We start from the raw sequence: 15,414 nt of genomic DNA on the forward strand, positions 1-15,414 counted from the left end.
TGCCCTGTGGCAATACACATTTACGGCGTCGAACCTTTATCATTCCAGGCACCTCCTGCACATGGACAAGTATTGTGTTAGGTAGTGCACATGAGGTAATTATAAAACAGACATGTATTAATAATACTACTACATACCTCGTCAGCGGCGCACCTCCAAAGCAAACTTGACCGATGATTCGACTACCAGGTCAACTGGGTATCCACGTCAGGTCCAGGCTGCACTCTATCTAGTGCCTGCATATCTGACATGGCAGCAAATAGATTGTTAGCAATTTTCTGACAAGTAAACCACAATTAATATAAAATAAAAGCATGGATTCAGTAAGACATATTATGACTCCAACAAGATTGTCAACATCACTTCTTAAAGCTTAAATAAATAAGAACTTGCCATAAAAAAAAAAAAAATTATTTCAAAACTATTTAAATCACTTCTTAACGCTTAGGGTAATTATTAATTAACTAGTTATGAAAATTTAAGTTATAACACCACTTTTATGAGAAATATAATCAATCGTCATAAAAACTAAATACTTTTTTCTTCTCCTCTACAAAGTCCCTAAAAATGTATCCAAAATCTAAGAAAATTTTTAAGTCCTCCTAAAATACGAAGAAATGAAACCCCCTCCTCTCAAATTTATTATGAACCCCACCATTAATTTAAAAAATGGACTCCTCAATGAATGTGAGAACAACACCCTTTTCTTTGCTCTGTTCACTTTTTTGTTGTTAACTTTTCCTTATTACTTTTGTGCACCACCTAAAATATTTGTGCACCTAATAAAGAGGACCAAAGTGATCAAGAAAAACGGATCAAACATATATGCCTTAAAAAAACTGCCAAGAAAAAAAATCCATAAAATAAATTGAACAAGTGACAAGATAACATTCAAACATTCAGTGGTAAAAAATGTGAAATCAAATGAATATTTCAAGGGCTTTCATATTGCCCAAGAACAATAAAGATTCAACACTTCTACACCATACCCTTCCTGCAAAAGTAAATCACAATTTTCCCTCACGTAGACAAACCATGAGTTAAAGTCTTTTCACTAACAATAAATAGCAAGACATAATGAAAAATCAGTGTTTAGCATAAAAGAAGTTGCAAGCCGACAAACTAAAGACAATCATTTTTTTTTTCTTAACCGAGGCACTCGCATGTTGGGGAAAGAATAATGATTTCAATTGATAAAAACAGATTATTGCCTTATGTCCTCATATATAAAGATTCAAGAATTCTACACACTCTGTTGCATCAGAAAATCAACATTTCCCCTCCCTATAGAGTGTAGACACATCATCACAAATCAAGATTGTGGATCACAATTTCACCTTCTGTAGACACATCAAGATTCTAAACTTCTAACTAACAAATAACAAGACATAAATAAAATTATAAAAGTATAAAACTCCAGTGGTCTCTATCCTGACCGAAAATGATATCAATGATGATATAGACAACAAATAGCTAGACTTCAATTAACAAAAACGAAGTTGCAGTCTGACTAAGAAAAAACACACAACCTAACACATTATGAAGAAAATAAATAAATCAATTGATAAAGAAAGATCATTCCTTATGTCCTCATCAAACACCATCCCAAGTAGACATACCTTACTTAAACATATTAAACAGATTGATTTACGGGTAAAAAAATTCATAAAAACCCTCGTATCCCAAAGCATGACCCAAAAATAGAAGAGTGCAAATAAGGAAGCACAGACCTAAACTTTTGTATTTAGATAAAAACCATGTATAAAGCATGCCAATCATTTCTATTTGCTCACCATCAACTAATGCAAAATATCATATGAGGCTGTAGAGCAAATGACAAATTCAGCTATGCAAATCTTAAGTTCTAAAAACTTGCGATGAGTGCAAATGGATGACAATAGAAAAAGAAACCAGGGAAACATGTGGAGTGTTGGAATGAGTTAGAACCGCACAAATGGGGCCTGAAATATCCACAATAGAAGCACCCATTTTCATTTACACAAAGATTTTAAATTTCTTAATCCATAGTAACTAACCAACTCAAAATAAAAGGGGGCAAAAAAAAGTTCACATATTTGTGCTCCTATAGAAGAGTACCAACTTGATTTAGAGAAACCTTAATAAGCAGGCACTCACTCACCAAATTCTTTAAATAAAGAATTAGAGTACAGAATATTATAATATTTTACGGATCAAACAAGAGTCTCAAATTTACCAAAGGGTGCAGAACCGTTGAATGTTCAATTATTCCTCTCCCCTTCCATATGGTCAATTTTAAACAAATAGGAGCTGTATTGCAAGCAAAAGAACTTCTATGCTTGCTATATCAGCTTCTCCAGCCATACAGTTGCACATATAAGCTAAGGGTACCAGGGAATTAATTTGTTTTTTCAGTAAAGTTACTTAAAATTTTCTAGATTGGACTGATATGCACAACAAAAGTAGTGTCAATTCCAAGAAATAATGAAATTTATAAAAACCTAGATATACCAAAAACAATGAGTACTAAAACTTTTAAGGGATACGAAAGAACTTAATTTCTTTGTTGCTGTACTAAACACTACAATCTCATCACTCTTACTGGTTTTTAACTGGACTTACAGTAACTGACTTTCTGTTTCATGTGAATGTGTATTGTATTTCATAGATTTATGTATATAGGATGTCATTATGGGCAGAACATCTTGGATTTACGGAAGACTGCTTCAACCAACCAGAGTCTCAAAGTTTTCATCATTTTTTTCTTAACCTGTGTACCCAATAGAACCAATCTTTATGAGATGGGTTCTGCTTCAGAGCTAACAGTTGCTGCTAGAGGCATGACACACATTTTACACCATTTACAACAACTATTTACACTCAAACGTAATTAGTTTGACACCATTTACAACAACTATAACAAAATCATGCCTACAATCGGATAAGACACATTTTACACAAACCCAGAGACATCACTGAAACACCACCACTCGATTTGCCAAAACCCCTCATCAAAACCCCAAGCACATTTAAACTCATTAATGAGAAAATCATCATTGCAACATATAAAAGACAACAAAATTCTCATCTTGATTAGTAAATTTACTACTTTTTAAGTTTCAACAAAATAATCAAAATCCCACACAAAACACAACCTAATATTAACCAACATCAGAAAAGATATCAGAAGGAGAGGACCGTACCTGTAATCAGCGGCGACGGGAACCAACGACGACTGATGGAGACTCGTGGAAGAGTGGGGAAGCCTGATTGCAGAGCGAGATAGAGAGAGAGTGATGGCAGAGACCGAGGGAAAGAGAGTGTATAGGGAGAGAGAGTGAGTGAATAGGCGTTGTGAGACGTTAGGGTCCTATTGATTCAAACCGCTGAAGAAAACTCGATTTTTTGCTTCCCGAGTTATGAATGTCTACACAAACATTTTTTTATTGGGAAAAACCCACGTCTGCAGTGCCAGCGTGGCAGAAGGGTCAGACTAACTCGATCATAAAAATATCGAGTTCTTCATTAAAACTCGATTTTCCTATTGTCGAGTTACAAAAGAGGGGTATTTCCCTATTTAGTTTGAGAAAGAGGGCAAAAGGATGTTTAATTTCCAAAAAAAGGGCATTTGCCCATTTTGTCCGAGATGATTATATAATAAATGTTTATAATATTGTTTTCAATTATTATGATTTGAAAATTTTGAGTCTATGGTAACTAAAATAATAGAAATTTACAAAAAAAACTACGGTTTGTATTTATTGAACTAGTAAAAAATCATTAAATTCATACTTGAATGTTAGTAATCAATCATGAAAAATTGCAAAATTGAATATTCATGTAATAAAAACCCTAATAGATAAACGTAATAGAAAGAATATGCTATCTTTTTTGGGTTTTTTCTACATTAAAATATCACTGGGTCTTTAAATAATTAACTTTTAATTTTTCAAATATATATATATATATATATATATTCACATTGACCTGCATAAATGTGTGTATCGTATATAAACTTTTGTTGGATAAAGTTTAACTACAAAATTAGTTATAGCTTCATGTTACAACCTTACTCAATATCTTTTTATTTGATGTGAATTTTGACAAACCCATCATGGGATGACATATTCTCTTTATATTTTTCATACTTGCAAAATTTCTAGAAAATTAAATATCAACAACTATGTCATAAATATAAGCTGATAGATCATACAATAAATAACATCATATTGACATAAAATTTGACATGTATATTAAGAGTATAAAGAACATGCAATTCAATTATTAGATTTTCAAAATATGTAGAAATGTTTATTTTATTGAGTAAGATTATAATTTTAAGCTACAACTAATTTTGTAACTAAACTTTGTCCAATTTTGCTTATTTCTTAAGTCAAATTGGGACTTTGTTTGGGCATTCTTAACAAAAACCAACATTAAAATAATCAGATTGTGATTCATTTTATCTTCTTTGCTATTTTATTTGCCACCAAAAAAAAAAAAAAAATGATGACAATGTCACTGCTCTCTCCTCTGTCCTCTTGTGGAAGTGGTGGGTTTTGTAAAACCATTGGAAAATGGAAATGGAGAAGTCCTCGTTGTTGATTCCCCTTTCAGGTTTTTCAAACTTTCAATAAAAATAGTCATTAAGCAAAATTAAAGTAGGGAAAAAGTAGTGGGGTTTATCATGCATTAAGTTTTGCCTTTTGAGTAGACAAATGTACCAGCTGCTTATATGGATTTAATGAATAGAGTATTTTCGAGGATTCTAGCCTTTTGCCCTTTCTGGGAAACATATTTGGCATAATGCCCCTGTTTCGAAACTATATAGGGGCGTGCCCCTGTTTGAATACTCGATCACCGTAAAGGCGAGTTACTTAAGTAACTCGATTATGAAGAAACTGAGTTGTGGGCAGCTGCTTGCCATGCTGGTGTTCCAGCTTGGCTTTTGGGGAATAAAATATTCCCGCGTTACTGTTTGTAACTCGTCAATGGGGAAAACGAGTACTTAAAACCCGAATAACTGATAATCGAGTTATTCGTTTTACTCGGTTCTCTTATAACCGAGTTTATGCTATTCTGACGCCATTTCACATCAGTTGTTCACACGTGAAGCTGAACCCGATTAATAGGAAATCGAGTTATTAATAGTACTCGGTTCTTTTATAATCGAGTTCTTCTGCTATATCTACTTCTCAAGCAATTCTCCTCATCATTTTCAGATTTTCTCCTCATTCTAAGAATTTTCGATCAGAAGTTGGTGTTATCTCTCCATCATCTCAGGTTTACCTAACTCATTCTCTTCTTTGAAATACATTGAGAATTTTATTATTGTGTTGGTAAACATAGTTGTAGATATTATAAAAATTTATCAATCATAATGTATGTTTTTTGTTAGAGTATAATTTTCATTTAATAATTTGTATTACTTATGCTTTGGTATTTTCTTGAATGAGTGTTATGTGTATTTTCTTGAATGGTATTTTAGAGGTATATTAGTTGTTTGGTGTTGTTTGATGTTACAAGAAACGTACAATAAGCTATAGAAACGGTGATAAATGTTATGTGTGTACATTGGGTTATATTGCGTGTTATGTGTGTAATGCTTATGGTAAAATTTGAGTGTTAGTATTTAATTTTTAGCATGTAATAGTACACAAATTGATGAATGTCTTTGTCATGTACCAGAGGCGGAGCCGGGGGGGGGGGGGGGGGGGGGGAGGGGAGAGGGGGCAAGTGCCCCCCTTGACATGTCCAAAAATATTTCATATGTACTACTATTAGGGAATATTTAGAATGCTTTACCCTCCTTGATGCAGAAAATAAACACAAATCAGGAAAAAAGCTTCCTGGCCCTGCTGAAATAGAGGGAAAATGACAAGCTTACCTTAGTCAATGACACCGTGTAAGGAAAAAAAAATAGGAAACAAGGAAAAAGTTTCGTGACAGAAGCAAAAATAATTAGAAGAATTTCCGTTAGGCACAATAACACACACCAAGAGCTTTAACTTGTTAGCTGTTAGCTTTTAATTATCATGCACTTAAGCCTAGCATAATAATAATGCATTGTAGTGTCTTTCTTATGTCAATCGATAGTCCTATATTGTACACAATTTCTTTTTGTTTTTTGGTCCTCAATTTGTTGACATTTCAGTTTTAAATTGTGGGTTTATGCTATGAACTAAAATTTTAATTAGTTTGTAAAATAAAAAGAAAGTCGAACTTTTCCTATAGTTTCAAAAACAATCAAGAAAAGATAGTGAGATGTGTATACAACTTTGCAAGTAAATTGCTATATTTTAAATATTTTTAAAATTTATTTATTTCCACAATTTATTTTATAGTATTAACTTAAATGTCTAAATATAGTTTACATAGTTTTTGTATGACACTTATAGTTGTTTTTATTATTTTTTTAATATATATATATATATATATAAATTTTTTTTTTGTTAATATTGACTTCTAAGCTTGCCCCCCCTGAATTGAAATCCTACCTCTGCCACTGTCATGTACCATCTTATGCAGCATTACATTATTTACCAACAGTTGATGCACACTGTTAACTTGATCATTTGATGTTATTGTATTCAGTGTCAATGTCTGGTTCTGACAACCCACAACTCTATAGGCCTCACGATGTGTTCACTGCTATGGGCCGTTGCTGGGTATTGGAAGATGAGTTTAGCTATCCAATCAATCTGAATTTGCGAAATAGTGCTTATGTTCACAATACCATGAGACAGGAGTGGGATTGGTTATTTCGTGAACAACAAATGTTTTCTGATGAGTTGACTGGTTTTAAGTTGCCAGTGCCTCGGCGACTCGCATCACAGATGCCTAAAGACATGATTGACGAACTTCGTAAAGCATTGAACCGCATAAGAGAAGAAAATAATCGAATGAAGATACATCTTAATCGATATCGAACCCAAGTCGAGATTCGAGAGTCAGTGGAGGGAGGGTGGTACGAGCACGCATAATTCATGCAATCACTTCTTGCTGATCCCATTTATCAGTCAGACGTGGAGATGTCAGATGAAGACTAATCGTGTCGTGGTGCAATTAGACTTTGTTATTTAACTATTTTTGTTAACTATGTTTTAAATGTATGTGGGTCACTATTGTTGCATTTGTACCATGTAAACCTTATTATTGATGGTGAGGACCATGCACATTATTCGTAATCTAGTTTATTCCCACAGAACGCATAAAAGTCAAATATTCCCACACATGATGTTTTTCAATAAGCACCTAGAACATAACAATAAGCACCTACAACATAACACAGAAAACTTAAAGTAACTTACACGATGTCACCAATATGCATGCATTGCATATTGAACACTAATGCTACTAACATTATTGACTTAACCTAGACATAACACACATACCACATAGGTATTCACTCTGACAGGTAGTCCTCGTAGTTGAGGATATTGTTACGTTCCGCTAGAGTGAGTTGCTGGTTCGTGGCGGCGGCCAGCTCTTCCGCTAGCTGTAGCATGTGATACCTGGACCTACGAAGTATCATCAGATTATTCTCTTTTTTTATTTTTGTCACTGCACGCTCATATTGATGCATTTTTTGTCGTGATAGTGTGAGTAAGACACGATCAACAAGAGGCGCTCCGAGTCGCACGAGATCATCGTGCAGAGCGTTGGACTCGTTCACACGAAAGTCCCACTCCCGCCGCAGTCCGGCATAGTATTCCCTCTCGTCGGAATCTCTCTCCCTTCTATAGTTATCTGGAAAACGAGGTAGCATCCAATTGCGCATTGACATTGGAAAATGTGACTTATGATCGGTATCTGTAGATGTTTTGCAAGGGTAGATGTAAATGAGAGTGGAACTTTATATAGGAGTTTTGCAAGGGTAGATGTAAATGGGACTAGGACTTTATATAGAAGTTTTGCAAGGGTAAATATTCACGTGGATGTGATTATATGTAAGGGTAAGTATTCACGTGAATAAAGATGATATGTCTCGACATTGTATTGTTTAGTGAGGTGTTGAGGAGCACATACTAACTACGAACATGACTTGGCTATACAGTGGCACCTGTTGGTGCATGTGGTTCGCTGAGGCAACTGTTTGATATGGCTATAGCTTATGCTACAGTAGAAGGTAGGTGATGTGTACTGCAAAGGAGGTTGTGTGTTTATTCACGTGAAGACTATTCAGCATTCCTATGCTTTATCTGACATGACTTGACGAGACAGTGTCAAGTTGCATTAAATGTTTCATAAACTTTTCAAGGATGCTCTGCATCATTGAAAATGGTGCATTGCAAAAATCTACATATTTGTGTATTGACGAGCGTGTAGGTGATATGACTGGATAGGGTTCACGTGAAGACTATTCAACATTCCTGTGCCTCGTCTGACATGACTTGACGAGATAGTGCCGAGTTGTGTTAAATGTATCATAAAATTTTCAGGAATGCTCTGCATCCTTGAAAACGATGCATTGTGAAAGGATGCATATCTGTGTGCGCATGTCCGTGTAAGTGATATGACTGGACAGGGTTCAACAGTGTGACGCACTGTTGAGCAGCACATGCAGCACTGCAAAGTGTATAAGTAGAAATGGTGGACAGCTCACCCCCAAAATTAATGCATAAACTTTGAAGGGATGCTCTGTATTTTCACATGAGTGTGGATGGGTACTTGTGGTCAGGGTTGAACAGTGCTGAGCTATCCATGGTAGCTACACTCACTGTTCCCTATGGTGGTATTTGGCAAGTGGGATTGAAGAAAGTTGATAACAACATTTGATTTTGTAATGGTTGACAGGATTTCGTTGAATACCATTCTATCTGTTATGTTTATTTTCTAGTTTTCAGATATGAAGGAAATTCAAGCTTCCATGTTCTTATATTTGATAAGACTACCACTGAGATTCAATATCCACCCAATAAGAACTATAAATTGGAAGATCATCAGCTAGAAATAATAGACTTATATGAAGATAATAGAAACATATCCCTCAGCTGATTTGCCCATAAAACATGAAGCCAGACAAAAGTTTGTTACGAAAGTAACAAAAAACTTTCTTGTACATAAAGAGGAAGACAGAATGAGTGGTTGGCCTGGTTTGGATGAGTCTGTATGTAATGTATTTATATAAAGTAGTACAGTAGTAGAACTAAGATACACGGATACGGGTATATGATACAGCAACTGATGGTGTCATATATATGAATTATTTGTATTATTGAATCATATGTGTGGTTAGTATGTGTGGTTTGGATGAGTCTGTATGAATTGGATCTATTAAATTTTCCTACAAGTAATGTGCAATAAATCTAAGTTGGGTGATGAGTGTTATGTCGGTAACATTTCAATTTACACAGAGAGAATATTGGAAACATCAACATATCTAAGCAGAGGACATTTTCCAACCAAAGCACAAGAATCATATGTAGCAACAAAGAACAACAGGGAAAGAATAAATTACGATTTCATATACACTTAGCTAATTCATTGAAAACATTGCAACATACTGACATAACAATGTAACACATTACCAGTTTCATGGAATGCATGTTAGAAGGGAGTATTATCTTGAAAAAATGTGTGTTTTTACACCTCGACGGTGATGGTCTCAGTTGGGCCCTACTCTACTCCGGTGAATCCTTGCTTTAGGAACCATATGGTTTTTCTGTGAAAGAGTGGTTGGTGTGTGTGGTTTGGAAGAGTCTGTATTGTAGAATGTATGAAATTTTCAGTTTAAATTTTCATATGTAGCAACAAAGAACAGCAGGTAAAAAATGATAAACTGATTTCATTTAAACTTAGCGAAAACTAATGAACAGTTTCTCTTTAGTAATGCAAAAGTTGAACGTACATAATCATCATTTGTCAGACGTTAAGAACAACATTTTGTATTGCACAGAATGTGTAGACATTAACAACAACGTCTAATGTTCGTAGGTAGAAATTTCTGGAAGTCATCATTGCTTGAATCTGAGAAGTCTGAAATATCTCTTTCATCATCTAACGCAATAATTTCATTGATAGACTTCATGGCTCGCTCTTGCGCCTTCCCCTTTAGATGCTGCCTAGCTTTTTGGATTGCGTGAAAACGGTCTAGTCGCCTTTGCATTTGATTGTTCTCTTGTTCAAGACGAGCAAGTATGTTGGCAAGTTCATCTCTAGGTAACTCGGCTGAGCGTGCCTTAGGAACTCATAACCCGTGCCATCGACAATACACCTCCAACTCACACCTCTTCTCGTATAGGGTTGACCATGGTGGTTCTGCTACGGTGAACTCTATTGCGGTTGTATCTGTACTTAGGTTTGTGGGTTTGCCGACCATGATGTGTCCGACGCTTCCAAGACTCTCGTACGTGTATATTGGCATATTAATGAAATCTCTTTTCTTTCCGACCCATTTCCCTCCATAGTAGTCTGTGTATGTCTGTAGTTGTTGATCTGCTGGAGCTTCTGATGATCCATATGTTGAAGTAGATCCAAACTTGTTTCACATTTTACGATTTGACATTGAGACGCTATGACTCATAGCTTACTCAATCTACGAATTTAGTGGGGGTAGAAAGAAGGTCATTATTGTGGTGCATTTATAACCTCATTTCATGGTTCAAGCATTACAATCAAAATTTAGTAGGGCTTGTCATGTCAATACAGGCTAGAAAAACACTGTATGAAGAGGGTCATAACTGTTACCAATGTCATGTGTCTAGATTCTTGTGGGGACGACACCAATTTAAATATGAAATTGGTGTCTAATTTTCCTCCATCTGTCTAAATTTAACTGGGATCAATTGTAATTACGCTAACTTTCATATAGAAGTTAGGTGAAAGTTAGTTGTGCTCCTTTTTTATTTATTTTTTTTCCCCCACACCCGTGTATTTTCAGGTTCACCTCTCCTTCTACAATAATCAAAACCCAAGATTGTTCCTCTCCTACTCAACTAACGGTGCATGGTCGCAGTTACCACACTGATTAAGCCACCTTAACATACAGCTCCCCTATTTTTCAATGAATGCTATTTATGTATCTTATATAGGAAGAGGTTCTCCATCTATTCCGATTTTACTTTTCTTTACAACTTTAATTGTCCTAGTTTATGCTCTGCAAAACCAATTCCAACCATTCCTAAGGTTTGATTACTCATTTCTTTAATATGCCTAAACTTTCATTCCTTTTTGTCAAAAAATTTTGTTGTCTAATTATATAATTTGATTGTTTTTCTATGATTGATGTTGCATGTTTATTTTCCATTTCATAACAAGTTGTAAGGAAACTGATAATTTTAATGGTCCTGGTTTATGCTTCCTAAGGTTTGATTACTTCTTCCTTTCATCTGCCTATGCTTTCGTTCGTTGTTGTGAAAAAATTATATTGTTTAATTGTATAATTTATTTGTTTTCCTAGCATTGATGTTGCATGTTTATTTCCTATTTCATAGGAAGTTGCAAGGAAACTTAGAATTTAACTGCTCCTGGTTTATGGTATGCAAAACGAATTCCAACCATTTCTAAGGTTTGATTACTCCTTTCGTTTATCTGCCTATGCTTTCCTTCCTCTTCGTGAAGAATGTTTATTCTGTAATTATATAATTATTTTCTTTCCTATGATTTATGTTGCATGTATATTTTATGTTTCATAACAAGTTGCGAGGAAACTGTAGCACCAGTGTTTGAATTGAAATTGAGAGTTCTGATAATGCATTAATATTTCCATGATGTATTTCAAAAAACTTGTTTATATTGCACACACAGGACTGTCTCCCCATGCTTTAGAAATCGAATTTCAAAACAGATTTGGTTTTACATCTTCTTCTTCCCCTGATTGCGTAATAGTATATTTTGTTTTATGTGTGTACATGCCCAGTAACTTATACGATAAAGGGTCTTTACACAGCTTATTGTCTCAACAAAGGTCGTCATCAATGTTTTTACACTTTATGTCCTTATTTGATGTGCTTTTGTCCCCCACAAGAGACTGTCATAAAATTGGAAAACTCTATTGCCAATTAACTGAGGCTTTTTAACTACTTATTTCCTTACCAAAGGCTACCTCTTTGTTATTGGTCAATTATTCCTATGCCTCATGTGACAAGTAGTTAGTTGTGATTTTCCATAGTACCTGCTTATTTTGTTAACAAAGGTCAATTTTTTCCCCTGTTTATGTTGTGATTGCAGTGTGGTTAGTATTTAACCCTGATAATGTATAACAAATTTCTTATTCTCTTGAAAAAGGTTAGCTACTTTTTTACTGATACTATTGTTATTATTATTGGTAAATTATATGACTTCTTGTTAATATGATTTTCGTTAGAGCTTTTAACATATTCGTTTTTTATGGTATTGACAAACTACCAGAACTTTGTATTTTCCCAATTATTTAATTTTCAAGTAACTAACAAATATGGTGAGTGGTTAGCGGTAATGTTGTGTTACTGGTTCGATAATTATGGAACAAGTATATTATTTGAGATAGTTATGGACGAAGCACGAGCTAGAAGGTCAAAAAGGCGTTTGATTTAAAAAAAAAAAAAAGAAAAAGAAAAAAGAAAAAGAGGTATCCGAACTTAGGTAGAGATGTGTTGTAGAAGTGAAGTGGACCCTGGCAACCTATTTGATGTTTGTATTTCGTATGGTCCTGGTACCTTTGCCCTTCAATGTAAAACCATTAATGGAAATCTATTTGAGGTACTTAGAGAAGTATGGTTCTAGTATCTATACCTTTGAATGGTGCTACTAAGAGATTGAAATCGGGAAAAACAGTGGGAATTATCAACAAACAATTAGTGAAGGCTCCTATTATTATTTTGGTAATGTGGAAAATATGCTGGTTCTGTCTCCATTGAATGATGAAATCCTCCAAAGATGTGACAAAGAAGTTATAGTTGACAACTTATTAGATGTTCCTGTGGATGTGATGGTAGAAGAGGTGGCAAATTATTTTACTCCAAATAGTGTGAATACTATCTTTGGGAGCATTTCAGATGAATCCAATACTATATCAGGTTAGGCTTTTGTTATACTAATAATGTGCAATGGCTGTTTGGAATCTATCTTCGCACTACTAATAATGGTAAATTCAGCAGATGATCTTCGCAATGAGCACTTTATCTATTTAATTGTAGTGCTAAACAAGTTGGTTCCAATAGCTACCAATTATACAAAATACATTCTAACCAAAACATGATTTTGTTGTAGATTCCTTACATTTAAATAAAGCCTGCTAAAAAAGTTATTCATGCTCTTTTTCAAAATTACTTCCTCTCATTAGTTGGTAATGTGTATATATATATATATATATATATAACTGAAGCTTTTAAAGCTTTCACAATTTTCCACGTAAGCACAATTTTTAAATATAATATAAAAACAAATTATAAAAAAATAAAAACTGATGCGCAGGAAATTCAGCCACTAAGTAGTAATATATAGATATCTTAAAACCTAAACCTAAACCTAAACGTAAGGACTAAATGGTTGAGAAACATTGTTAAAATTCACAGTTTTATGCACCTTCTCTTGCTTTCCTGATGTATTTGGTTGATGGAACATTTGCAAAGCAGGATCCAGGTCACAGAATGCTAACAAAATTGATTGGGGAGAGAAGTTCAAAGGTATATATTTTATGAATTGGTAAGTTAAACAATGTTTGTCAACCACTTAGTCCTTACGCTTGCAAAGCAGGATCCAGGTCACAGAATGCTAACAAAATTGATTGCGGAAAGAAGTTCAAAGGTATGTATTTTATGAATTGGTAAATTAAACAATGTTTCTCAACCATTTAGTCCTTACGTTCAGGTTTAGGTTTAGGTTTTAAGACATTTATATATTACTACTTAGTGGCTGAATTTCCCGTGCATCCGTTATTTATTTTTATTTTTATTTTTTATTTTTAAGTCAACAATGATAATCAATGTCTCCTAGATCGCCTTCAATGATTTCTGTTTTGAATTACAACTTGTCTCTTCGTGGCTAAATTAAAATCTGTTCTGAATTTTTCTATGACTTCTTTGGATCGCCTTTTCAATGGGTCTATTGAGTGGACTCATAATCTCAATGATTTTCTATAGATTATGCTATTTTACCGTGTTTTCTTTTCTTTTGTAGCATGTAGCTTATCCAAATTTGGACAGTTCCACCTTTCTTTGGTGTCTATGATAGTCATGGAGGTTAGCATATGGCTTTTATTTATTTTTCCATATTTTTGTCTCATATCATTCAAAATTTCTTCCAATGGAAATTCCTTTTTGAATTGAAGTTTATGTCCTTTTTTTTTTTTTTTGTGTTGGCTTCTTTTTGAGAATTAATACATTCATTTGGGCGATATTTAGATTTCCTTATGAATCTTTAAACTGTTTGGCCTTTCAAATGTTTAAACTTTTAAATTTTGGGATTATTTTTTGCAATATCTAAAACTATTTGGCAGATTTCAACAACTATAGAGTATAGCCATGTAACTTTCTTTTTAGGGTAGCCCATCTTTCTTTTATATATTTCTATTGTATGGTTTTATATATTTTTGTTTTGTTTCATTAATTTCTAACTCTGGATCCTCTGTTCATTTTTTTAACTTGTTTTTTTATTTTTTTAACTCATTGTAACATTGAATAAAGTGAAAATATTTAACATTTGTTAACTATACGGTGCATCGCACAACTTCGGTTATATATATATATATATAGATTTGAAATCTGTAGAAATTACTTTTGCCCACTTTAGCAATCCAAGTCCTAATTGGATGCTTATAAATTAGTTGAATGTTGGATTCCATAATTATGCTCAACGGATATATATATATATATATATATATATATCCGTCGAGCATATATATATATATATATACACACACACACCCACACATGTTTTGTGCCTCGACATTGGTTCTGTAATGTAATTAAGGTTTCTCCTTGTGGTGAGAGAGGTCTTTAGAGTTTGGGTTTTCTGAGAGTATTTTCATACTTTCTGTATTCTTTTATACAAAAATACATAAGAGAGAGAGAGAGAGAGTCAAGTTTAATTTCAAACTCAAAAGTTGATCATTTATTTCCAAATTTGCAAGGTTAAGCATGAACACTATAAAAGCAGTGCAAACCCTAATTTATTTATTTATTTTTATTTGTTTTTGAAAGCTGAGTATAGGTATAAGCTCTTTTTCTTTTATTTTCTTCTCTTCTACTTTGTTTAAAAACAAAATTATTTTATGGTTTTTCATCGTTTAAAGTTTAGACCTGTTAAAATTTAAAACTAATTGTTTTATGCTTGCCCCACTAATTTATTTTTCGTATATTTCTCTTTTGAATTGTTTCAATCACTTATTCTTTAATTATATATCTGCTTTCACATTTTGGAAGTTTTAACATCTGAATTTGTGTTAGTTTTTGCAATATCTGAACATGTTTAACAGATTTCAATAACTATACCAAGTATGATTTCTTTGAAGGT

The sequence above is a fragment of the Quercus robur genome, chromosome 4, assembly GCF_932294415.1.
Source record: "Quercus robur chromosome 4, dhQueRobu3.1, whole genome shotgun sequence".
Classification (NCBI taxonomy): domain Eukaryota; kingdom Viridiplantae; phylum Streptophyta; class Magnoliopsida; order Fagales; family Fagaceae; genus Quercus; species Quercus robur.